Genomic DNA, 26,003 nt, shown 5'->3' on the forward strand with positions numbered 1-26,003 from the left:
CTTTAATGACCATATAATATTAATGCACATCAGACAATAGTGAAAAAAGAGAAAATAAAAACACAAAAGTCGGGAAAACAACTGAAGCAATATCACAGTTCAACCTGCATGTATGTGAAAAGGTAACATGGCCGGGAATATAAGCATTAATTAGATTTACATGTAAATGAAATATCAACAGTCATTGCCAAAAGCTGCGATACAACCTTGATTGCATGATAATACTAAGGTTGTTGGCCCACCATTGACTCCAACGCGCGTTTCACATGGGCTTCCTCAGGGAGAAAGCCAGAACATGGTTTTTATAGGATACCATCATGGGCAGGCACAGGAGCCTTTAGCACTACCCCATCTGACAAGGTCACCTATCGCGATGGGTGCGTAGATCGGCAACATGCTTTAGATGCCGTAATCAGAGATTGCCAGTTCCACTTGCAGCTGTTAGAGGCAGATGATTGCTGAATAACACAGCCATCGTCTGCCAGACATGGGGTGGACTCAGCTCCAGAGCCCGTTCCGTATCCCTAGAGAATGTGCCTCCAGATTTATTCCTTTAGTATTTCTTCTACCTTCACTTGCTGACCATATGGAGTTGACCGCTCCGCAACGTACGCAGCACCAACTGAAAAGTGACAGGAAGCGTCAGTTCATTTTCATGGTGCTAGTTCCTATAAATGATGACAAAGAAAATTAAAAATGCACAAAATGGTTTAAAAATGTTGTAATGATGGGGTAGACGAAAAGACAGACACCACCTGTAAGGAGACCAAATGGAGACCATCGTTTCACACTCAAAGGATCCATCAGGGGCCACATGTGAATTCTATTTTGCAGATATTCAGAAGGAAACTTTAGATGACGACTTGAGTGCTCTGTAAATTACACTATAAAAAATCCAATTTTTTAAGCTTTATTTTAGTAACTTTACAACTTAAAAAGACTAAAGTATCAGAGAGAGAATGTGAAAACATGCAATACGTGGTGGGCGGGCGGCCGGCCATACAGCGCAGCTTCCACACTGTCTTATGTAAGGCTCTCAGCCTGGGAATAATCACAGAATGAGCAGCATCCAGCTAATCTAAAACTAGAGCCCAGAGATTATACTAATCACGCACCAATTTTTCTCAAGTCGTAGATTGCTGAAAAAAAAAGAAAAAGAAAAAAGAAAACCCTTGGGCTCCACGACAAGATTCAGGACATTGCTGCTACCAGAATTTCACAAGATGTTACTCGGGGGTTCTCAGGATCCAAAGAAGTCATAACACTTTGGAAACTGTCGAGGACAACTAAAGTTACATGGACCACGGTAAGGACAATAAATAATCATAAGCCGAGGTCATGGGTGGACACCAGCCATGAAGAACAATTGGGGGAGCAGGCGGTGGGCACGCAGAACTGTCCAATCTGGTCCATGGGTGGACACAAGCCATGATGTGTCCACTGGAAATGAGTCCTGATAGTACATCGTGTCTCCTTGTCAATGGCCAAGTCCTACTGACTTCATTTGGAAACCAAAGGGAAATTCGGCCAAAGAAAGTAAAACTGTAAATTAGAAGGAGGAGAAGACGTCATCTGGAGCAGAGCAGACTGTTAGACTAAATCTTCTCTTCCCGTCATATGTAAGAGGTTCAATGAAATATTTAAGGGATGAACTGCTATGTCTTATAACCGATGAGCGTTCTGACTTTATTGAGACATCTGGGCAAAAATCTGTAGAAATGCTGGGGAAAACATTCTACATTCAGCAAATATGGTGCTCCATGCCCAAAAAGGAAAATACGGTCTCAGCAATGCCCAGTGCAACGTGCAGTTGCGCCCATTCACATCTAGATCAGATGGGAGGGTAAGCCTGAAAAACACAAAACCTATCTGCCAAAAATAGGTGAACTCAGCAAAGTATGTCAAAAAAATTACCAGGTTTTCCCAAAATGTCAAAAAATTACCAGGTTTTCCCAAAATGTCAAAAAATTACCAACATAAACTAAGACCTTCACCATTAATGTGTCAACCTGGATATACGTCCACAACCCCCTCTACATATCCAAAAAATACCCATAGGGTGCAGTATGGATCGATGGGCATTGCTAATCTTGCTCGGTACCTCCGCCATCCCAGTAATGGCCGTCTTCCTGCCCTGCTTCATTTCAATGCCGTGTCCTACGTCATCCACACAGCACCACTAATGACGCATGTAGGAGTAGCTTGCTCCAGGAGAGGCCAAAGAACACAGATGATCCAGAAGTAAAGCCGGTGCATGCGCCTTACAGGACCGTGCTCTGCTCTCAGCAGGGCAAATCGAGGCGTGCCTGCACAGGAGCGGGATTGGGGGCGCTGTGTGGATGGCGTAGGACACGTCATCCACATGAAGCAAGGAGAGAAATTTGGGCGATTGAGGAGGCACCAAGGAAGACCAACAACACTCATCAGACCGCACGGCGTCATATCAGGGGATTATGAAATGAAAACTTTACAGTAGAAATAAAGTTGAAAGAAAATAATAAATATTGTTAATAGTGGAAACTGGGAATATAAAAAATGTCAAACACTGTATGTGCAAAGGAAAAATATCGAGATGTAACACTGCATATAAACAACGGGAAAGAATTATGAAAATGAATGAAAGAAACTTAGATAAATAAATGATTCTTAACAAAAGTACTGCAGTAAAACAGAAGAAAAAGTGTTTTCCTGACAATCAAAATGCAGAATATTTGTGATTACAGCAGCACAATCGGTTAAGGCTGCGGGGAAAAACTCATAAATCAACTGGTTGCACAAACTTCAGAGAAATAGTCAGAAGAGCATCATTCATTGTGTATAACAGATAAGATAGAAAATGAGTGTTCTGGGCGTCATCAGCACACAATAAAAACAATTCTAAAATAAATGAAAAACAGCAAAATTCCAACACAATACATTTTTTTACCACCACCACACATAATTTGGGGTAAAAAAAAATACCAGTGTAATCGGGTCTTGTGGGATGTTCCCAGTATACAGCAGATCTTGTGGGGTGTTCCTTGTATACGGCAGGTCTTGAGGGATGCTCACAGTATAAAGCAGGTCTTGTGGGGTGTTCCCAGTATACGGCAGGTCTTGTGGGGTGTTCCTTGTATACGGCAGGTCTTGTGGGGTGTTCCCAGTATACGGCAGGTCTTGTGGGGTGTTCCTTGTATACGGCAGGTCTTGTGGGGTGTTCTCAGTATATGGCAGGTCTTGTGGGGTGTTCCCGGTATACAGCAGATTTTGTGGTGTGTCACAAGTATAAAGCAGGTCATGAGGCGTGTTCCCAGTATACAGCAGGTCTTGTGGGGTGTTCCCGGTATATGGAAGGTCTTGTGGGGTGTTCTCAGTATATGGCAGGTCTTGTGGGGTGTTCCCGATACACTGCAGGTCTTGTGGGGTGTTCCCAGTATATGACATGTCTTGGGTGTTCCCGGTATACGGCAGGTTTTGTGGTGTGTTCCCAGTATATTTCAGGTCTTGTGGAGTGTTCCCGGTATATGGTAGGTCTTGTGGGGTGTTCCCGGTATATGGTAGGTCTTGTGGGGCATTCCCAGTATATGGTAGGTCTTGTGGGGCATTCCCAGTATACTACAGGTCTTGTGGGGTGTTCCCGGTATACGGCACATCTTGTGGGGTGTTCCCGATATATGGCTGGTCTTTTGGGGTGTTCCCGGTATACGGCTGGCCTTGTGGGGCTTTCTCGGTATACGGCAAATCTTGTGGGGTGTTCCTTTTATACTGCAGGTCTTGTGGAGTGTTCCTGGTATGCAGCAGGTTTTGTGGGGCTTTCACGAAATACGGAAAATCTTGTGGGGTCTTCTCAGTATACAGCAGGTCTTGTGAGGTGTTCCCAGTATACGGCAGGTCTTGTGGGGTGTTCCTGGTATACAGCAGGTCTTGTGGTATGTTCTCAGTATACAACAGGTTTTGTGGGGTGTTCCCGGTATACGGCAGGTCTTGTGAGGTGTTCCCAGTATGCCGCAGGTCTTGTGGTTTGTTCCTGGTATACGGCAGGTCTTGTGGTGTGTTCTCAGTATACGACAGATTTTGTGGGGTGTTCCCGGCATATGGCAGGTCTTGTGAGGTGTTCTCAGTATACAGCTGGTCTTGTGGGGTGTTGACGGTATGCAGCAGGTCTTGTGGGGTGTTCCCGGTATACGACAAGTCTTGTGGGGTGTTCCTGGTATACTGCAGGTCTTGTGGGGTTTTCCCGGTATACGGCAAGTCTTGTGGGCTGTTCCCAGTATACTGCAGGTCTTGTGGGCTGCTCCCGGTATACCTCAGGTCTTGTGGGCTATTCCCGGTATACGGCAGGTCTTGCGGGGTGATCCCGGTATACGGCAGGTCTTGTGGGGTGTTCCCGGTATGCGGCAGGTCTTGTGGGGTGTTCCCTGTGTATGTCAGTTCTTGTGGAGTGTTCCTGGTATTCTGCAGGTCTTGTGGGCTGTTCCCGGTATATTTCAGGTCTTGTGGGGTGTTCCCTATATAAGGCAGGTCTTGTAGGGTATTCCCGGTATACTGCAGGTCTTGTGGGGTGTTCCCTGTGTATGTCAGTTATTGTGGAGTGTTCCTGGTATTCTGCAGGTCTTGTGGGCTGTTCCTGGCATACATCAGGTCTTGTGGGCTGTTCCCAGTATGCGGCAGGTCTTATGGGCTGTTCCTGTATATGTCAGGTCTTGTTGGGTGTTCCCGGTATACGGCAGGTCTTGTGGGGTGTTCCCGGTATGCGGCAGGTCTTCTGGGGTGTTCCTGGTATATTTCGGGTCTTGTGGGGTGTTCCCGGTATATTTCAGGTCTTGTGGGGTGTTCCCTGTGTATGGCAGGTCTTGTAGGGTATTCCCGGTATACTGCAGGTCTTGCGGGGTGTTCCCTGTTGTGATGGTATGATATGCTATGTGGATGTCATTTTGTGTATATTTCTATTTCACTTGTTTTCATAGTGTTTTTCTTGATGCCATGTGGGTCTACAGCCTGACTGTGTCTGTCTCTTGATGACCCCCTGTAGTGCTTTAATCCCCAAGGCTCCTTTGTTCTCCTCTGGGAGGCCTGGAAACCGCCCCAACCTGTTTGACTACCCCTGGACACAAGGAAGGGGAAAGGGAGAACAGGAGCTGGTCAAGTCAGTTCCTGTTTGGAGAGGATCGTTTAAAGACTGCACTTCAGAGAGAAGGACCCATTTTTATCCTCTGGTGCTAGCGTTTTGGAATCTCGTCTCCCTGGACATTTAATTATGTTACTTGACTACATTCTTGTTCTGGACTATTGTATCCTCAGTGTGGTGGATTGTTTATGGACCTTCTAATTTTGCCTGTAATAATGGTCTTGGGATTGTTCACCCTTCCCTCGCTCTGTTGATTGTGTGGTATCGGAGAAGGACCCCGTGACAACTGGTGGCAGCAGTGGGATCAACAGAGAGTAACCCAATGGAGAACCACCCACAGAGTGAGTACAGAAATTGGACTGTATCCAGTTTACAGGAGAGAGCCAGAGACCTGGGCATGAACTACCAGGGATTGACTAAAGAGGCCTCAATCGATCTACTGGTGGGCGCTAGCCCGGCCACCTCCTCCCTGAACCAGGGGAAGAGTCTTGAGGAGATCATTTGCATATTCCCAGTGCCTTCTGGGATAAGTGAAGAGTCTCCGCGAGCTCTACGATCACTGGGTTTTGGCCGTTGCAGCTGAAAAGAGGAAATCGGAAAACCAGGGGAAGAGTCTTGAGGAGATCATTTGCATATTCCCAGTGCCTTCTGGGATAAGTGAAGAGTCTCCGCAAGCTCTACGATCACTGGGTTTTGGCCGTTGCAGCTGAAAAGAGGAAATCGGAAAAACCGCGCTCCGAATTTTGGCTCATCTTTCATCGTTTTTAAGAAATCTCAAGATGGAAGAGGCCAGGAGCCATTTGGTGAGCTGCATTTCTTGCTACATGTTCACAGACTTACCAGTGGAAAAGCCAAATTTCACATGCCACAAATGCAAGCTTGTGTCCCTGTTGGAGGAAAAGTTGCAAAATCTCGAAGAGAGGTTGGCTACGTTGAAGATCATTAAGGAAGGTGAAGAGTTCTTGGACAGAGCAGAATTATCTCTTCATGTTACAGAAAGAGAAGAAATTCGAAGTGCACCTGAAGAAACAGAGGAATGGAGACATGTGACCCAGAGAAGCAGGAGGATCAGGAGGCAGTCAGCACCCATACTGCTCAGAAACCAGTACCAGGCTCTCACGCAGGAAAATGATGAAGAAATACATCAGGATAAGACTTTGCCAACAAACAGCAACCTTGTACGCCTTCAGAGTCCTCCTGGATGGAGAAAGAAAAATGTTGTGAAGAAGAAACGGAGAGTGGTGGTCATGGGGGATTCCCTGTTGAGAGGAACAGAGGCCGCTATCTGCAGACCGGATATAACTTCAAGAGAAATGTGCTGTCTTCCAGGTGCAAAAATTAAAGATGTGTCTGACAGGATATCAGGACTCTTCAGACCTACAGATGACTACCCATTCCTGCTACTACATGTGGGGACAAATGACACCGCAAGAAACAACCTGGAAACCATCTGCAGAGACTTTGAAGACTTAGGCAAGAAAGTGAAAGAACTGGGAGCGCAGGTGGTCTTCTCTTCCATCCTCCCAGTGGATGGCCATGGAACAAGGAGGTGGAATAAGATTCTGCAGGTGAACAACTGGCTACGTCGATGGTGCCGTCAGCAACGATTTGGATTTCTGGATCACGGAGTGAACTACTTATACGATGGACTACTTGCTAGAGATGGGGTGCACCTTACGAAGACTGGAAAGCATGTATTTGGAAGTCGCCTTGCTACACTTGTAAGGAGAGCTTTAAACTAGAACAACATGGGAAGGGAAGCAAAAGACCAGAAAAAGCCATACACCTGACAGATGCTATTGAGAACTCTGCTAATAGAAGTGGAAAGGAAGAACAAAGACGAAAGAATCTAATTAATAAAAATATTGGAGAAAGAGAAACCAATCACAAACTAAAATGTTTCTATACTAATGCACAAAGCATGGGCAACAAACAAGGAGAATTGGAACTACTAACACAGGAAAAGAAATATGATGTCATTGGAATCACTGAAACTTGGTGGGATGATACACATGATTGGAATACAAGACTAGAAGGATACAACTTATTTGCAAGAAACAGACTTGAAAACCAAGAAGGAGGAGGTGTTGCATTGTATGTTAGAAACGCGTATATCTGCACAGAGATTGAAGCTTCAGAGACTGGGAGTTCTGTGGAAACTGTTTGGGTAAGAATACAAGGACAGAACAATGGAAAGGACACCATTGTAGGCATTTACTACAGGCCGCCTGTGCAAGCTGAAGATATGGATGAACTCTTTATGCATCAAATGGCAAAGTTCTCCAAAAAATATGACATAGTTGTCATGGGAGATTTCAACTATCCAGACATTTGTTGGGAATCTCTCTCAGGCAAAACTAACAGGTCAAGGAAATTCTTATCCTCTCTTGCTGACAACTTTATCTTCCAAAAGGTAGGGGAGAAAACAAGGGGAACTGCTACCTTGGATCTAATCCTTATAAACAGGGAGGAAATGGTTGAGGAGGTAAAAGTGGCTGGAACCCTAGGAGGTAGCGACCATGCTATTTTAGAATTTTGGATAACTAGAGGCGGAAGACCTGTGAAGACTCAGACGTCAAGGTTAGATTTCAGAAAGGCAGATTTTAAGGGATTCAGAAAGATAATTGGAGGGATCCAATGGCTGGATATCCTTAAAGACAAAAATGTCCAGGAAGGATGGGAAATCTTGAAAAATGAAATTCTCAAAGCACAGTTGTTAACAATTCCGAAAAGAGGGAAGAATAGGAAGCATTTAAGGAAACCAGGATGGGTGAACACAGAACTTAAGCACATGCTAAAAAGGAAGAAAAAAATGTTTATAAAATGGAAAGAGGGAGGCATATCTAAAGAAGAATATAATGCTGTCTGCAGAATCTGCAGGGCACAAATCAGATTAGCTAAAGCTGAAAATGAATTGAGGCTTGCAAGAGATGTCAAAAGCAATAATAAAGGATTTTGGGGATATGTCAAAAGTAAAAGAAAAGTCAAAGATGCTATAGGATTTTTACAGGATGAAAATGATGAAATGGTAAGACAGGATGTTGAGAAGGCTGAACTTTTAAATTCCTATTTTGCATCTGTTTTCTCTCAGACAGGAAATGTAACACCAACTGTTATTCACTGTCCTATTAAGGGAATAGAAGAATCCAGGATATCTATAAACAGAAAGATAGTGAGGAAACACTTAGCTAACCTAAATGAATTCAAGTCTCCATGTCCAGATGAATTACACCCCAGAGTACTGAAGGAGATAGCAGAAGAAATTTCTGAACCACTCTCCATAATCTTTGAAAATTCTTGGAGAACAGGAGAAGTGCCAGCAGACTGGAGAAGAGCAAATGTTGTTCCTATCTTCAAAAAGGGGAAGAAGGTGGACCCAGGCAACTATAGGCCGGTGAGTCTGACTTCTATACCAGGAAAGATCTTTGAACAAATTATTAAACAACATGTAAGTCAATACCTGGATAAGAATGAAGTGATCAAACAGAGTCAGCATGGGTTTGTAACTAATAAGTCATGTCAGACTAACTTAATTTCCTTCTATGACGGTATCACTGATTGGGTGGATCAAGGAAATGCTGTAGATATAGTATATCTTGACTTCAGCAAAGCATTTGACAAAGTCTCTCATACAATCCTTATTGAAAAAATGACTAAGTATGGAATGGACAAGGCAACTGTTAGGTGGATTCATAGCTGGCTTAGTGATCGGACCCAAAGAGTGGTCGTAAATGGCTGCACATCCAGTTGGAAGAATGTCTCAAGTGGGGTACCACAGGGCTCTGTCCTGGGCCCTGTATTGTTCAACATCTTTATCAACGATTTAGATGAAGGAATTGAGGGTAAACTGATTAAATTTGCTGATGACACAAAGCTAGGAGGGATAGCTAATACTAGAGAAGAGAGAGAGAGGATTCAAAAAGATTTAAATAAACTGGAGAAGTGGGCAGTAACTAACAGAATGGTTTTTAACAGGGAGAAATGCAAAGTACTACATCTGGGCAATAAAAATGAAAAAAGCATATATAGAATGGGAGGAATAGGGCTAAGTGACAGCACATGTGAAAAAGACTTGGGTATACTAATAGATCACAGACTGAATATGAGTCAACAGTGTGATGCAGCAGCAAAAAAGGCAAATGCAGTTCTAGGATGTATTAACAGAAGCATACAGTCTAGATCACGTGAAGTCATTATTTCCCTCTACTCCTCTTTGGTCAGACCTCATCTGGAATATTGTGTCCAGTTTTGGGCACCACATTTTAAAAAAGACATCAACAAACTGGAGCAAGTTCAGAAAAGAGCGACCAGAATGGTGACCGGTCTGCAAACCCTGTCTTATGAGGAAAGGTTGCAGGATTTGGGAATGTTTAGTTTGCTAAAGAGAAGACTGAGAGGAGACTTAATTGCTGTCTACAAATATCTAAAGGGCTGTCACATTGTAGAAGGATCAACTTTATTCTCATTTGCACAAGGAAAGACTAGAAGCAATGGGATGAAACTGAATGGGAGGAGACACAGATTAGATATTAGAAAAAACTTTTTGACAGTTAGAGTGATCAATGAGTGGAACAGGCTGCCACGAGAAGTGGTGAGTTCTCCTTCAATGGAAGTCTTCAAACAGAGGCTGGACAGACATCTGACTGGGATGATTTAGCGAATCCTGCTTTGAGCAGGGGGTTGGACCAGATGGCCCAGGAGGTCCCTTCCAACTCTACGATTCTATGATTCTATGATGTCTGAAGGACGAGCACTGGAGACAGGGATCCCCATCCAGAAAAGCCAGTGGTTGGTGTGGTACGAAGAAGAGATGGGGGTTCTGGGCCCCGGCGTCTCTCAGGAGTACAAGGAGGAAGCTGCCCGCTAGGCACATCGGAGACAAGAAACAATGGAGCTTGAAAGAGGGAGTAACGCAATGTGGAGTGTAACCCCAACGATCCAGGATCCTGTACGGATCACCCGGACAGAGTTTAAGCCATTTCATGAGGCTTCCGGAGATGTGGAAGGGTTCTTCAAAGACTTTGAGCAGCAGTGTGCTGTGATGGAGGTGCCCCACTCTAGCAGGATGCGTTTGTTAGTGAGGCTCCTGAACGGAAGCATGGCGGAGGCTTACCGAACCATTGACGCACCTCGGAATCGGGATTATAATATTGTAAAGCGGACTATCCTGGATTACCATGCTATCACCCCAGACTCATATAGGGCCAAGTTCCGAGACCTCCCATGCACCACGGGGGGATTGTTTAGGATGTATGCACATAAGATGTCCCAGGCATGTCGGAGATGGCTGGAAGCAGAAAACGCCTTTACTGTGGAAGATGTTATACAGGCGTTCCTTATAGAACAATTTCTTGCCAAGTGCCCCGCAGAGGTACGGGAATGGGTCCGGGAGCGCAAGCCGTGTACCGTGGATAGAGCTGCAGCCCTGGCCGATGAAGCCCTTACTAGCCGGCCGCAATGGAGGAGACTTCTGGACAATGAACCACGGCCTGCTCTCGCGCCCCGTCCCCCTCCAATTATATCTGCCCTTCCACCTAGTCGCAAGCCAATGACAATCACGCCTCACAATCCTAGACCCCAACAGTTCTGACCACGACCTGGGGGTATCACAGAGAGGAGGTGTTATGGGTGTGGGCAACCTGGACATTTGCAGTCTGGCTGTCCCTCCAGGATTCGGAGGGAGCCCCACGCAGCCACACCTCGTCCAGTGCATCTTGTGCACTCCACCACGCCTGAGGAAGAGCTACCACCACCCCCAACAGAGTGGACCACCGACCACGGCACCATAGATACTCCTCCTGGAGTGTTCAGACTCCGGCCTCTGTCCTTTAGCTACTCAGAGCAACGGCAAAGCCACCTGCAGGATGTCTTAATTGATGGATACAAAGTGTCAGGATTTAGAGACACGGGGGCATTCTTGACTATCGCTGACCCCCATGTGGTTCGACCCGAGGCAATTTACCAGGGTCCGGGAATTCCCATTGTCCTGGCGGGGGGTGCCCGCAAATATATACAGCGAGCTTCTGTGCGTTTGGATTATGGTTATGGATAAAAACTGTGTTGGATTGGAGTTATGGGAGGACTTCCTGCAGATATCCTCCTTGGGAACGACATTGGGGAGTTACAGTGCCAATTTGTGGGAGCAGTCACCCGAATACAGATCCTTCAAGCACTACATCATCCGGACCTCACCGGGGAGCAACCACCACGAACCGCATCAGAGGTGGTAAGCAATACGTTCGCTGCTACTACATTGAAAGAGTCTTGGGACAGAGAGGAGTTTAGGAGAGAAATAGAGGGTGACACTAGCTTAGCAGCCCTTAGGTGAAAGGCAGAAACTGGGCACATGGGAGATAATGGGGATGGCTTCACTCAAGAAAACGGACTGCATTATCGTGTAACAAAGGGCAGTGACCAGGGCAACCCTGACGCAAAGACCAGGCAACTCATTGTCCCTCAGAAGTACAGGGCACAGCTACTCCAACTGGCCCATGACATCCCCTTGGCTGGGCATCAAGGGAGAAAAAGGACCAAAAAGAGACTCACCCAAAGTTTTTACTGGCCGGGCGTCTCACAGTCGGTAGCCCATTATTGCTGCACATGCGATGTGTGCCAGCGAATGCGGCATCGAGGAGCTCGACATAAGGTACCCCTGCAATTCCTGCCCCTATGGCATACCTGTGGTGTTTGAGCCATTCGCACCACCCCATACCACCCGCAGACCAATGGACTATGTGAACGCTTTAATGGAACCCTAAAAAATGTGCTGAGGGCTTTTGTTGGCGTTGAAAAAGACTGGGAAAAGTACCTGCTACATCTCCTATTCGCCTATCGGGAGGTTCCCCAAGAGTCCACAGGGTTCTCTCCCTTCGAACTACTGTTTAGCCGGAAGGTCCGTGGGCCTCTCACTCTTCTGAAAGAACATTTGGAGGGAGACATCTCAGATACCGGAATGCCCATCGTTCCCTATGTTCTAGAGCTCAGAGACCGTCTCGCCCAGCTAGCTACCTTTGCTAAAGAACATCAGCGAATGGCCCAGTCCAGACAAAAAACCTGGTATGACCGTAATGCCAGGACCCGGCAATTTATGGAAGAACAGCAAGTGCTCATGATTACTGCTTCCCCTGCCAACAAGCTTCAAGCAGTGTGGGAAGGCCCTTATCAGGTTGTCAAAAAAATTAATGACACTATGTTATTGCCCTGGACTCTAGCGGTCAACGACAGAAAACCGTCCACATTAACATGCTGAAAGACTACCACGACCGATCTCTGCCTGTTCTAGCTGTCTGCCACCCCCCTAATGATACCGCCACTGTCGAGTATCTCCCCGATCTCCTCCAGGTTGCCCAAGCGGGAGGATCACTGGAACAAGTGCCCCTGGGCCTCCATTTATCGGATATACAAAAGGACGATATTGTCGCCGTACTAAGGCCGAAGGCTGCTGCTTTCTCCTCAAAGCCGGGGAAGACTACTCTTACCAGCCACCATGTGGAAACCCCCGGACAACGCCCCATCCAGCAGGCTGCCTACCGGGTTCCAGAGGCTGTTCAAGGCATGATGAAGAACGAACTGGAGGAGATGAAACGACTGGGAGTTATTCAGCCATCTCACAGTTCTTGGGCCTCTCCTGTTGTCCTGGTCCCCAAGAAGGATGGTACAACACGATTCTGCGTTGATTACAGATGATTAAATGATACCACCAAGACTGATGCTTATCCCATGCCCAGGATTGATGATCTATTGGATCGTCTGGCCAGTGCCCAATTTGTGACCACGTTAGACTTGAGCAAGGGCTACTGGCAGATACCCCTAACGGAGGACGCTCGGGAGCGCTCGGCCTTCATTACTCCATTTGAGCTTTTTGAGTTCCTGGGAATGCCCTTTGGGATGAAAACTGCCCCCGCTACTTTCCAGAGACTGGTAGATCTACTGTTACAATAATGTCAGGACTTTGACTGTGCTTACTTAGACGACATTGCCATTTTTAGCACAACCTAGGAGGAACATCTTAAACACTTGGGCATAGTGCTAGACTGTATCCTTACTGCAGGACTGACCATTCGCCCTGATAAGTGCCAAATAGGGATGGCTGAGGTGCAGTACCTCGGGCATAGAGTAAGGGGGTAGGACCCTAAGGCCTGAGCCTGCCAAGGTAGAAGCCATTAGCAACTAGTGTAGACCCCAGACTAAAAATCAGGTACTTGCAGTTCTAGGAACTGCTGGTTGCTATCGCAAATTTGTTTCTAACTTCAGCACCTTGGCCAAGCCCCTAACCAACCTGACCCGCAAGAACATGCCTAGGAATGTGACGTGGACGCCTGCATGCGAGAATGCCTTTTCAGCATTAAAGACTGCCCTCGTCACTGCTCCTGTATTGGCTGCCCCGGATTATAAACGCAGATTTCTCGTGCAGACAGATGCATCCACCTTTGGGATTGGGGCAGTACTTAGCCAAGGGAACGCCACAGGAGAAGAACATCCTGTTGCTTTTGCCAGTCGGAAACTACTGGATCAGGAAGTTGCCTATACCACTATTGAAAAGGAGTGCCTTGCCATCGTATGGGCGCTAAAAAAATTGCAGCCATACTTGTATGGCAGAGACTTTACAATTGTTACAGACCACAACCCCCTCACATGGCTGAACCGCATATCAGTGGACAATGGAAGATTGCTGCGGTCGAGCTTGTCCTTACAACCCTACAGCTTCTCCATCCAATACAAGCGAGGAAGCCAACACCAGAATGCCGATGGACTGTCTCAACAAGCAGAAGCATAGGCTCCCCAGGCCGACCTACCCCTGCCACTGTGCAAGGAACTATAAATGGTTGAGCAATGTGAACTAAAGTGAGCAGGCCAGAAGTCTGTGTAGACTTCATGGCGTGCTCACTTACTATGGGGGGAGAGGTTGTGATGGTATGATATGCTATATGGATGTTATTTTGTGTATATTTCTATTTCACTTGTTTTCATAGTGTTTTTCTTGATGCCCTGTGGGTCTACAGCCTGACTGTGTCTGTCTCTTGATGACCCCCTGTAGTGCTTTAATCCCCAAGGCTCCTTTGTTCTCCTCTGGGAGGCCTGGAAACCGCCCCAACCTGTTTGACTACCCCTGGACACAAGGAAGGGGGTAGGGAGAACAGGAGCTGGTCAAGTCAGTTCCTGTTTGGAGAGGATCGTGTAAAGAGTGCACTTCAGAGAGAAGGACCCATTTTTATCCTCTGGTGCTAGCGTTTTGGAATCTCGTCTCCCTGAACATTTTATTCTGTTATTGGACTACATTCTTGTTCTGGACTATTGTATCCTCAGTGTGGTGGATTGTTTATGGACCTTCTAATTTTGCCTGTAATAATGGTCTTGGGATTGTTCACCCTTCCCTCGCTCTGTAGATTGTGTGGTATCAAAGAAGGACCCCGTGACACCTGTGTATGTCAGTTCTTGTGGAGTGTTCCTGGTATTCTGCAGGTCTTGTGGGCTGTTCCTGGTATGCAGCAGGTCTTGTGGGGTGTTTCCTGTATACAGCAGGTCTTGCGCGGTGTTCCCGGTATACGGCAGGTCTTGTATGGTGTTCCCGGTATACAGCAGGTCTTGTGGGGTGTTCCCGGTATACGGTAGGTCTTGCAGCATATTCCCGGTATACGATACGTCTTGTGGGGTGTTCCCGGTATGCAGCAGGTCTTGTGGGGTGTTCCCAGCATACTGCAGGTCTTGTGAGGTGTTCGTTGTATACAGCAGGTCTTGTGGAGTGTTCCCGGTATACGGCAGGTCTTGTGGGGTGTTCCTGGTATATGGCAGGTCTTGAGGGGTGTTACCGGAATACGACAGTTCTTGAGGGGTTTTCCCGGTAAACGGCAAGTCTTGTGGGGTGTTCCCGGTATACGGCAGGTCTTGTGGGGTGTTCCCAGTATATGGCAGGTCTTGTGGGATGTTCCCGATATTCGGCAGGTCTTGTGGGGTGTCCTCAGTATACGGCAGGTCTTGTGGGGTGTTTCCGGTATACGTCAGGTCTTGTGAGGTGTTCTTAGTATACAGCAGGTCTTGTGAGATGTTCTCAGTATACAGCAGGTCTTGTGGGGTGTTCCCAGTATACAGCAGGTCTTGTGGGGTGTTCCCAGCATATGGAAGGTCTTGTGAGGTGTTCACAGTATACAGCAGGTCTTGTGAGGTGTTCCCAGTATACGGAGGGTCTTGTGGGGTGTTTCCTGTGTATGGCAGGTCTTGTGAGGTGTTCACAGTATACAGCAGGTCTTGTGAGGTGTTCCCGGGATATGACGGGTCTTGTGGGGTGTTTCCTGTGTATGGCAGGTCTTATGAGGTGTTCTCAGTATACAGCAGGTCTTGTGAGGTGTTCCCAGTATACGACGGGTCTAGTGGGGTGTTCCCGGTATACAGCAGGTCTTGTGAGGTGTTCCTGGTATACGGCGGGTCTTGTGGGGTGTTCCCTGTATACAGCAGGTCTTGTGAGGTGTTCCCGGTATACGGCGGGTCTTGTGAGGTGTTTACCGTGTATGGCAGGTCTTATGGGGTGTTCCTTGTGTAGAGCAGGTCTTGTGGGCTGTTTCTGGTATATAAAAGGTCTTTTTGGTTATTCATGGTACATGGGTGCTCTTTGGGGTGTTTTTGGTGTACGGCATATCTTTTAGGTGCTTCCCAATTTGTCTATGAAATCCTGCAGGTTTTGTAGTGTAGGGAGACAAAACCTGCAAATCATTGCAGCTCCTTTTTTATGGGACTTGGTCGCTCCAGATCATTCACTGCGCCCATGCAGACCCCTGATCTCCACCTACACCCCAGGACACCTGCAGAGGTCGTGTAGGGTCTGGATCCTGATGAGTCAGAGAGAAGATCTATTTCTTACACACTCAGATTGGCAGAATGTCTGCAGATTCGCACCTTTGCTCGTGGACTACGGCGTCCAAGCTTCACCTCATACATCGCGACGTCTTCACACAAACACATCTGACAGGTTCATCCTCATCTCCAGACTCATTACAGCATTATAAATGGATCAATCTCCAGGCACAGTTGGGAAGGGCAGTGACCTTTCCTCTGAGAACGTCTGACTTTTCGTGACGCCTTTCTCCGTATTCCATGTCAGTCGGAGAGAAACACGAGATCTCACTGGTGCTTTCGATTTACATGTCAGCTCTGATTTGTTTCAGACCATTTGAATGTAAATTGCCATTTCAACTTCTCCGGAGGTGCGAGGATGGCGCTGAAAGTCACTTTGATACAAGCGTCTCCTGGGGAGGCATCGCTCAACGTCTTCCAGTCCGTGCGAAAATACCTCGCTCGTCCTCAGCTTCTGCTCCATCGGATAATTGCTGTACACGTCGCAAACTCCTAATGTCACCTGGAAAGGAAAAGATTTCTGACTGTCAGTCATCAGTTCATGGAAAAGGACGAGAAAAAGAAGTAACAGCAGGAACAAAGATCATCTCTAAGGGCAACTGACACCAACACATGGAGCAAAGCTCTACACAAACCCAAGAGGCGAAGAAGACGGAAAACCAGGCCGCGAAAAACAAGTGTGGAAAAATGACAACAGGGGACAGCACACAGCAACCACAGCAAACACTAATAACACAGATGTGAACAGCAGAATAACAATGAAAATAAGGACTATGTACAAGAATATATACTGTATATTGTAATACTGCCCTCTATGTACAAGAATATAACTGCTATAATACTGCTCCAATGTACAAGAATATAATGACTACAATACTGGCCCTATGTATAAGAATATAACTACTATAATACTGCTCCTATGTACAAGAATATAACTACTATAATACTGCTCCTATCTACAAGAATATAACTACTATAATACTGCCCCTATGTACATGAATATAATTATTATAATACTGCCCCTATATACAAAAATTTAACTACTATAATACTGCTTCTATGTACAAGAATATAACTACTATAATACTGCTCCTATGTACAAGAATATAACTACTATATTACTGCCCCTATGTACAAGAATATAACTACTATAATACTGCCCCCTATGTACAAGAATATAACTACTATAATACTGCTCCTATGTACAAGAATATAACTACTATAATACTGCCCCCTATGTACAAGAATATAACTACTATATTACTGCCCCTATGTACAAGAATATAACTACTATAATACTGCCCCCTATGTACAAGAATATAACTACTATAATACTGCCCCTATGTACATGAATATAATTATTATAATACTGCCCCTATATACAAAAATTTAACTACTATAATACTGCTTCTATGTACAAGAATATAACTACTATAATACTGCTCCTATGTACAAGAATATAACTACTATAATACTGCCCCCTATGTACAAGAATATAACTACTATATTACTGCCCCTATGTACAAGAATATAACTACTATAATACTGCCCCCTATGTACAAGAATATAACTACTATAATACTGCTCCTATGTACAAGAATATACTGTAACTACTATAATACTGCCCCTATGTACAAGAATATAACTACTATAATACTGCCCCTATGTACAAGAATATAACTACTATAATACTGCCCCCTATGTACAAGAATATAACTACTATAATACTGCTCCTATGTATAAGAATATAACTACTATAATACTGCTCCTATGTATAAGAATATAACTACTATAATACTGCCCCTATGTACAAGAATATAACTACTATAATACTGCCCCTATGTACAAGAATATAACTACTATAATACTGCCCCTATGTACAAGAATATAACTACTATAATACTGCTCCTATGTATAAGAATATAACTACTATAATACTGCTCCTATGTACAAGAATATAACTACTATAATACTGCTCCTATGTATAAGAATATAACTACTATAATACTGCCCCTATGTACAAGAATATAACTACTATAATACTGCCTCTATGTACAAGAATATAACTACTATAATACTGCCCCTATGTACAAGAATATAACTACTATAATACTGCCCCTATGTACAAGAATATAACTACTATAACACTGCTCCCTATGTACAAGAATATACTGTAACTACTATAATACTGCCCCTATGTACAAGAGTATAACTACTATTATACTGTCCCCTATGTGCAGGAATATAACTACTATAACACTGCTCCCTATGTACAAGAATATAACTACTATAATACTGCCCCTATGTACAAGAATATAACTACTATAATACTGCCCCTATGTACAAGAATATAACTACTATAATACTGCTCCTACGTACAAGAATATAACTACTATTATACTGTCCCCTATGTGCAGGAATACAACTACTATAATACTGCTCCTACGTACAAGAATATAACTACTATTATACTGTCCCCTATGTGCAGGAATATAACTACTATAATACTGCTCCTATGTACAAGAATATAACTACTATAATACTGCTCCTATGTACAAGAATATAACTACTATTATACTGTCCCCTATGTGCAGGAATAAAACTACTATAATACTGCCCCTATGTACAAGAATATAACTACTATAACACTGCTCCCTATGTATACAAGAATATAACTACTATAATACTGCCCCTATGTACAAGAATATAACTACTATAATACTGCCCCTATGTACTAGAATATAACTACTATAAACTGCTCCTATGTACAAGAATATAACTACTATAATACTGCCTCCTATGTACAAGAATATAACTACTATAATACTGCCCCAATGTACAAGAATATAACTACTATTATACTGTCCCCTATGTGCAGGAATATAACTACTATAACACTGCTCCTATGTACAAGAATATAACTTCTATAATACTGCCCCTATGTACAAGAATATAACTACTATAATACTGCCCCTATGTACAAGAATATAACTACTATAATACTGGCCCTATGTACAAGAATATAACTACTATATGGCTGCTCCTATGTACAAGAATACAACTACTATAATACTGCCTCCTATGTACAAGAATATAACTACTATAATACTGCTCCTACGTACAAGAATATAACTGCTATTATACTGTCCCCTATGTGCAGGAATATAACTACTATAATACTGCTCCTATGTACAAGAATATAACTACTATAATACTGCACCTATGTACAAGAATATAACTACTATATTACTGCCTCCTATGTACAAGAATATAACTACTATAATACTCCCCCTATGTACAAGAATATAACCACTATAATACTGCCCTTATGTACAAGAATATAACTACTATAATACTGCACCTATATACAGTACAAGAATATAACTACTATTATACTGCCCCCTATGTACAAGAATATAACTACTATAATACTGCCCCTATGTACAAGAATATAACTACTATAATACTGCCCCTATATACAAGAATATATCTACTGTAATACTGCCCTGTTACGAATGAGTCACCGAGGAGAACAAAACAAAAAGCAAGCTAAGCCCAGAAAACCGGAGAGGTCGGTAACTAGCGGATTGCAGACCCCTGATCCTATCCACAACAACTAGCAGTAGCCGTGGAGCGATCCTATGGTGGTCCTAGACGCCTCGTCACGGCCGGAGAACTAAATAAGCCTAAAGAAAGAAAGGGAAAATCTAAACTGCCCCAGAGCAGACCCCAAAGCAATAGACAGCCACCAACATGTATTGTCGGTGAAACAAGATGAAAACACAAACACAGATAGAAAGATAGGCTGAGCAAACAATGGGGCCCTCGCTAACTAGAAAGGACAGGAAAGAAAAGCTGCTGTCTGCAATCACGCAAAAAACCCTGCCAAAAAGAATGTCCAACACGTCTGATAGAAAAAGGCCCTGAAGTCGTTAGACTTCAAATCACTATATCAGTACTCAGGTATATTCTGAAGACAGAGCAAAAGAGATCATCTGATCAGAGACAAAATGGGGATTCAGCCCAGTCCCAGCCAGGGCTGGCTGAACATAAAAACTAAGTAAACCAGACAAAAACTCATATGAACAATAGCAGAGAAAACTTAGCTTTATGAAGGCAGGAACCAAACTGGAAACCAGGATCCACAGTCAGGAAAAATCACCAGCAAGAAACTAGGGAGTCGGCTGCCTTAAATCCAATCAGAAACTCCTGATGTCCAATTGCAGTCCTCTTCCTCAGGTGGCTGGTCTCTGCCATTTAGATCAGCTTCATTACCTCCCTTCACCAACAGAGGGAGTCCAGATAGAGAACTCACTACTCCTCTGTCAGCACAGCCAGCTCCATAACCCTCACCAGAAGCCAGAGGCAAACCCGAAAATGAGATCACAACACTGCCCCCCATGTACAAGAATATAACTACTATAATACTGCCCCTATGTACAAGAATATAACTACTATAATACTGCTCCTATGTACAAGAATATAACTACTATAATACTGCCTCTATGTATTAGAATATAACTACTATAATACTGCCCCTATGTACAAGAATATAACTACTATAATACTGCCTCTATGTATTAGAATATAACTACTATAATACTGCCCCTATGTACAAGAATATAACTACTGTAATATAATATAATCCTTTTAATGTGGCCATGATCTGTTCAAATCCATCGAGAAACAAACTGAAATCTTTTCAGCTGGAAATGAAACAGGGAACTTAAATAGTGTGGTTGCATAAATCTCAACACCCTTGAAGAAACAGTTTGTTGCATTGCCTTGTGAGTTTATGGCAGCATTCAGCCATTTTGGGTTGTGGTCTATCAGGGTGGCACATCTAGACTGCGATATTTGCTAGCTTCTGCTTGCAGTAACTTCACATCTCTTATGTACAGCGTCTTCTTCAGTTCACCGCAGTTGGGAATTGGTCGTAGTTCCGTCCATCTTAACTAAAGCCCTAGGTCCAGCTGCTGAAGAACAGCACCAAAGCACAATGTAGCCCCCACCATGCCTCACTGTGGGTATGGGGGTCTTTTGGTGATGCGTAGTGTTGGCTTTGCATCTTTTGTAATGGCCACAACATTCCCCCTCCGTCTCACCAGACATTACATGTATTCCCATATTTGCAGACTTGTTTAAGGATTTGGCAGAACATCGCTGGCCATGAATGTTTTTCTTCGTAAGAACAGGCTTCCACATTTCCCCAGATCCCACAGGTTGGACAAATGAAAAATATCGGAGATTGTTTTCAGATGCAGGACACAACCTGGACTGGTCAGAAATTCCTGCAGCTCCTTTAATGTTGCTGTTGTCCTCTTGGCAGCCTCTCAGACCAGTTTTTATCCTGTCTTTTCATCAATTTATGAGGTAGACAATGTTACTGCCGTTCCAAACTTCAGTCACTTCTTGATGATGTTCACAGTATCCATGCTCTATGTTATATCTGATAAATGTTTTTGTACCTTCTCCTGACTGACAACTTTCCACAGTGAGATCCTTTGCTGTGTTGTCAGCTGTTTATCCTGCTAGCACAGCGACACTTTCTGTGGGGTTAATCAGGATCGCTATGAATGATAGATGGCCGAGCGCTGACTACCATGTAACATGGGGGAAATGTGTTTGGCTGATTCTGAACAACCACATTCCCAATTATAAGAGGGTGCTCACATTTATGCAACCACATTATTTTCATTTTTTATCTTTATTTCCCCCTCAAAAAGACATGTTTATTTTTTTTTAGTGAATTTGTATAGACTGTGGGAGTCACTAAAGGGGGAAAAAGTTCTAAAATGATTCTCGTTGGCAGGATTTGTTTACATGACAACAACCTGGGATTTTAAGATGGGCCTGTAGATTTGTTATATCAACTGTATATAATATAAAAATGCCTTTAATTTATTTTTGTCACATGAAACAAACCATTATTATTTATTTATAAGCCTCTTTATAAACTTGGTGCATACCAGGCTGTTCTGAGTAGTCATACATTTGTGCTAGAACTTTTGTTAATTTCCTATATGTTTTGCAATTAAAAGCAATCAGGTTTTTTTTTCCACCTAATCTGAGAGCAGCATGATGCAGGGGCAGAAACCCTGATTACAGCGATGTGTCACTTACTCGGCTGTGTGCTGCTGTTTCAATAAAATCAATGTTTTATCAGCAGGAGATTATCAGTGCACTGACTAGTGTCTTATGCCTCCTAGTCCAGCCCCGCCTCCCTACAGATTAGCAGCTTTCTGTCTATTAGCGGCTTTGTGCTTTCTGTCACATTTCACACCTGCTGCTTTTTAAGAGAGTAGAGGAGTGAAATGTGGCAAATTTACACCAAAATTAGGCAAGTTTCAAAATTTTAAACTTTCTTCCACAGGACTGTCCTCATTTAGCTGGTACGGTATTCCGCTGTGACTTCCGATACTTTGTTTCTGGCGGGCTCATCCTGTATAGACACATGGCTAATGAGACGTCCTGGCTACACCGTGGCCCCTGCGCAGCGCTCTGCTCCAGGTGAGGCAGTAATTCCCTCGAGAGCTGATTACTTCCCACCTGCGCTCATCACTTTTCCTCCAAGGACGCGGTGACCTTGGTGCGGGGCGGCCTGCTGTCTGCTTGGTAATTCTTCATCTCGGTGAATGACAGGGGATAATCATGTTAATCTGATGGCTCCGCTCTCCTTTGCCATTGAGATGAATTCTTGCATTCATTTTATGTAAATTGGAGTCTGAGCGCCGGGCTCCGGTGTGCGCCAGGATTGTGCACAGGTCACCGATATGATGAACGCAGCGGAGGTCACCTCCTGGAAAGGATTCAGCCGCTCCGTCTACACGAGTCTGCGGGGAGTTCGTTCTGATACATTGGTGGCTGTGACCTGTAATTATGCCATTCAATCATCCATACAGCGCTATGAACATCTGACCTGTAGGGGGCGACAGGCGGACGGTGTAGTTTTCCAATAAAACCCTGTTCACAAAGTGCGCAGGGATACAGTCACATCTGCAATTTGTGGATGTATCTGGGCCATGAGCAATTTCTGGACTGGTTTTTAGCCATTGTTTTCACATTTCTCTAAGATTTCACAGTTTGCTGCAATGTGTCAGTGCAGGTAAAGTGCATCAGTCTGGGGTCCGGCTGTTTCACTCATTGTGGATGGCGTAGATTGGGTACAACTAAGCCCAATTCTCAGCTGGTTATCAACTGCAGGATGCAAGTCACTGACAGAAGCCGAGATCTGGAAAATCATAAGAAGCACATGGAATATGTCACATACATTAGAAAGTTACAGATGTATTATACAAGAAATAGAATTATTTTATATAAAAATGGACATAAAAAATAGAAGGGCAGAGGGGCAGGAGCAAGAGTGAGCAGAGAGTGGGCACAGGACAGAGAAGAAAGCAGGGGCTGGACTGAGCAGAGGGCAGGAGCAAGAGTGAGCAAAGAGTGGGCACAGGACAGAGAAGAAAGCAGGGGCAGGACTGAGCAGAGAGTGGGAACAGGACAGAGCAGAGAGTGGGAACAGGACAGAGCAGAGAGTGGGAACAGGACAGAGCAGAGAGTGGGAACAGGACAGAGCAGAGAGTGGGAACAGGACAGAGCAGAGAGTGGGAACACGATAGAGCAGAGAGTGGGAACAGGACTGAGCAGAGGGCAGGAGCAAGAGTGAGCAAACAGTGGCCACAGGACAGAGAAGAAAGCAGGGGCAGGACTGAGCAGAGAGTGGGAACAGGACAGAGCAGAGAGTGGGAACAGGACAGAGCAGAGAGTGGGAACAGGACAGAGCAGAGAGTGGGAACAGGACAGAGCAGAGAGTGGGAACACGATAGAGCAGAGAGTGGGAACAGGACTGAGCAGAGAGTGGGAACAGGACTCAGCAGAAACAGGGGCAGGACTGAACAGAGAGTGGGAACAAGACTGAGCAGAGAGTGGGAACAGGACTGAGCAGAGAGTGGGAACAGGACTGAGCAGAGAGTGGGAACAGGACTGAGCAGATAGTGGGAACAGGACTGAGCAGAGAGTGGGAACAGGACTGAGCAGAAAGCAGGGGCAGGACTGAGCAGAGAGTGGGAACAGGACAGAGCAGAGAGTGGGAACAGGACAGAGCAGAGAGTGGGAACAGGACAGAGCAGAGAGTGGGAACAGGACAGAGCAGAGAGTGGGAACAGGACTGAGCAGAGAGTGGGAACAGGACTGAGCAGAGAGTGGGAACAGGACTGAGCAGAGAGTGGGAACAGGACTGAACAGAGAGTGGGCACAGGACTGAGCAGAGAGCAGGGGCAGGACTGAACAGAGAGTGGGAACAGGACTGAGCAGAGAGTGGGAACAGGACAGAGCAGAGAGTGGGAACAGGACAGAGCAGAGAGTGGGAACAGGACAGAGCAGAGAGTGGGAACAGGACAGAGCAGAGAGTGGGAACAGGACAGAGCAGAGAGTGGGAACAGGACAGAGCAGAGAGTGGCAACAGGACTGAGCAGAGAGTGGGAACAGGACTGAGCTGAAAGCAGGGGCAGGACTGAGCAGAGAGTGGGCACAGGACAGATTGAAAAGCAGGGGCAAGACTGAGCAGAATTGCAGAGGAAGGATTGAGCAGAAGGGCAGAGGCCGGACTGAGCAAAGGGCAGAGGAAGGATTGAGCAGAAGGGCAGAGGAAGGATTGAGCAGAAGGGCAGAGGCCAGACTGAGCAGAAGGGCAGAGGAAGGATTGAGCAGAAGGGCAGAGGCCGGACTGAGCAGAAGGGCAGAGGCCGGACTGAGCAGAAGGGCAGAGGCCGGACTGAGCAGAAGGGCAGAGGCCGGACTGAGCAGAAGGGCAGAGGCAGGACTGAGCAGAAGGGCACAGGAATGATTGAGCAGAAGGGCAGAGGCCGGACTGAGCAGAAGGGCAGGGGCCGGACTGAGCAGAAGGGCAGAGGCCGGACTGAGCAGAAGGGCAGAGGAAGGATTGAGCAGAAGGGCAGAGGCCAGACTGAGCAGAAGGGCAGGTGTGGGACTGAGAATAAGAGTAGGGGCAGGGCTGATCTGATGGGCAGAGGCTGGACTGAGCAAGGGACAAGACTGAGCAGAGGAGCAGGACTGAGGCTCACTGGTCACCAATTGCAATAGGGCCAGGACATTACTGGATAAAACAAAATAACTGATTCTCCTGGTGAATGAAATGAAATATTGTAATGTTGCTATGTCCTCTGCTGTTATGTGGTACACCCCTGTAGGAGGAAGGGCCCCCGCCAAGTGTCCGGACTGGAACCAAGGGGACCATCTTCTAGGTTCCTAGGGGGTCTGTTTCCGGGGAGCAGAGTTAGAGGGCGGACAGCTGAGACTTCCAGGACAGTTGGGGGAGCAGCCTATATAAAAGGGGCGGAGGACACCAGTCAGAGTGAGTCAGCAGAACGGGAGAGAAGGAGCAGGAGACCGAGAGGGCGCCAGGGAGCCAGAGCCTCCAGCAGTAACCAGAGGGGAGGACAGCGACAGGAGGGAGACTCACGGTGAACCGCAGGGAGACGGCGCCGAGCCGACCGACAGAGGACCACCGCCTTACTCCAGCTCGCGGCTGCGTCCTGCCCACTGCCATCCACAGCCGTTGCCACTCCACTCCAGTCTGTGGCTGTGGCTTGTCCATTACCGCCCGCAGCCGCCACCGTCCCTCTCCAGCCCCTGGTAGGGGCCGGGCCGTCGCCTCCTGTGGGTCCCCTAGTGCAGTCTGGGGCTGCGCAGGTGGCCCACCAACCGCCACTCAGTACCGCCGCTGCCCACCCCTGTCCGAGGGCTGCAGCCTCCACTCTCCCACTCCCAGGTGGTTTCCCGCTGCCTCCGTTGGGGGACATCCCGCCAAAGAACTCTTCTAGGGCCTGTTGTGCCCCTACCTCGCCAGGCGTAGGAACGTCCGAAAACTTCGCCAGATCCTTAGCGGTTGGGCCCAGCGGCTGCGACGCCGAGGCACCATCGAACAGCACGCCGTTGGACATCAGGACAGCTAAGTGACACATAATAACTAAGGACCCGTAGTCGGCCATACCGCGGCCCTATAGTGATCGTGCTTTGCCGGGGTAGT

This window comes from Dendrobates tinctorius, unplaced genomic scaffold (assembly GCF_039654945.1).
Source record: "Dendrobates tinctorius isolate UK_male_01 unplaced genomic scaffold, ASM3965494v1 ptg000237l, whole genome shotgun sequence".
Lineage (NCBI taxonomy): Eukaryota > Metazoa > Chordata > Amphibia > Anura > Dendrobatidae > Dendrobates > Dendrobates tinctorius.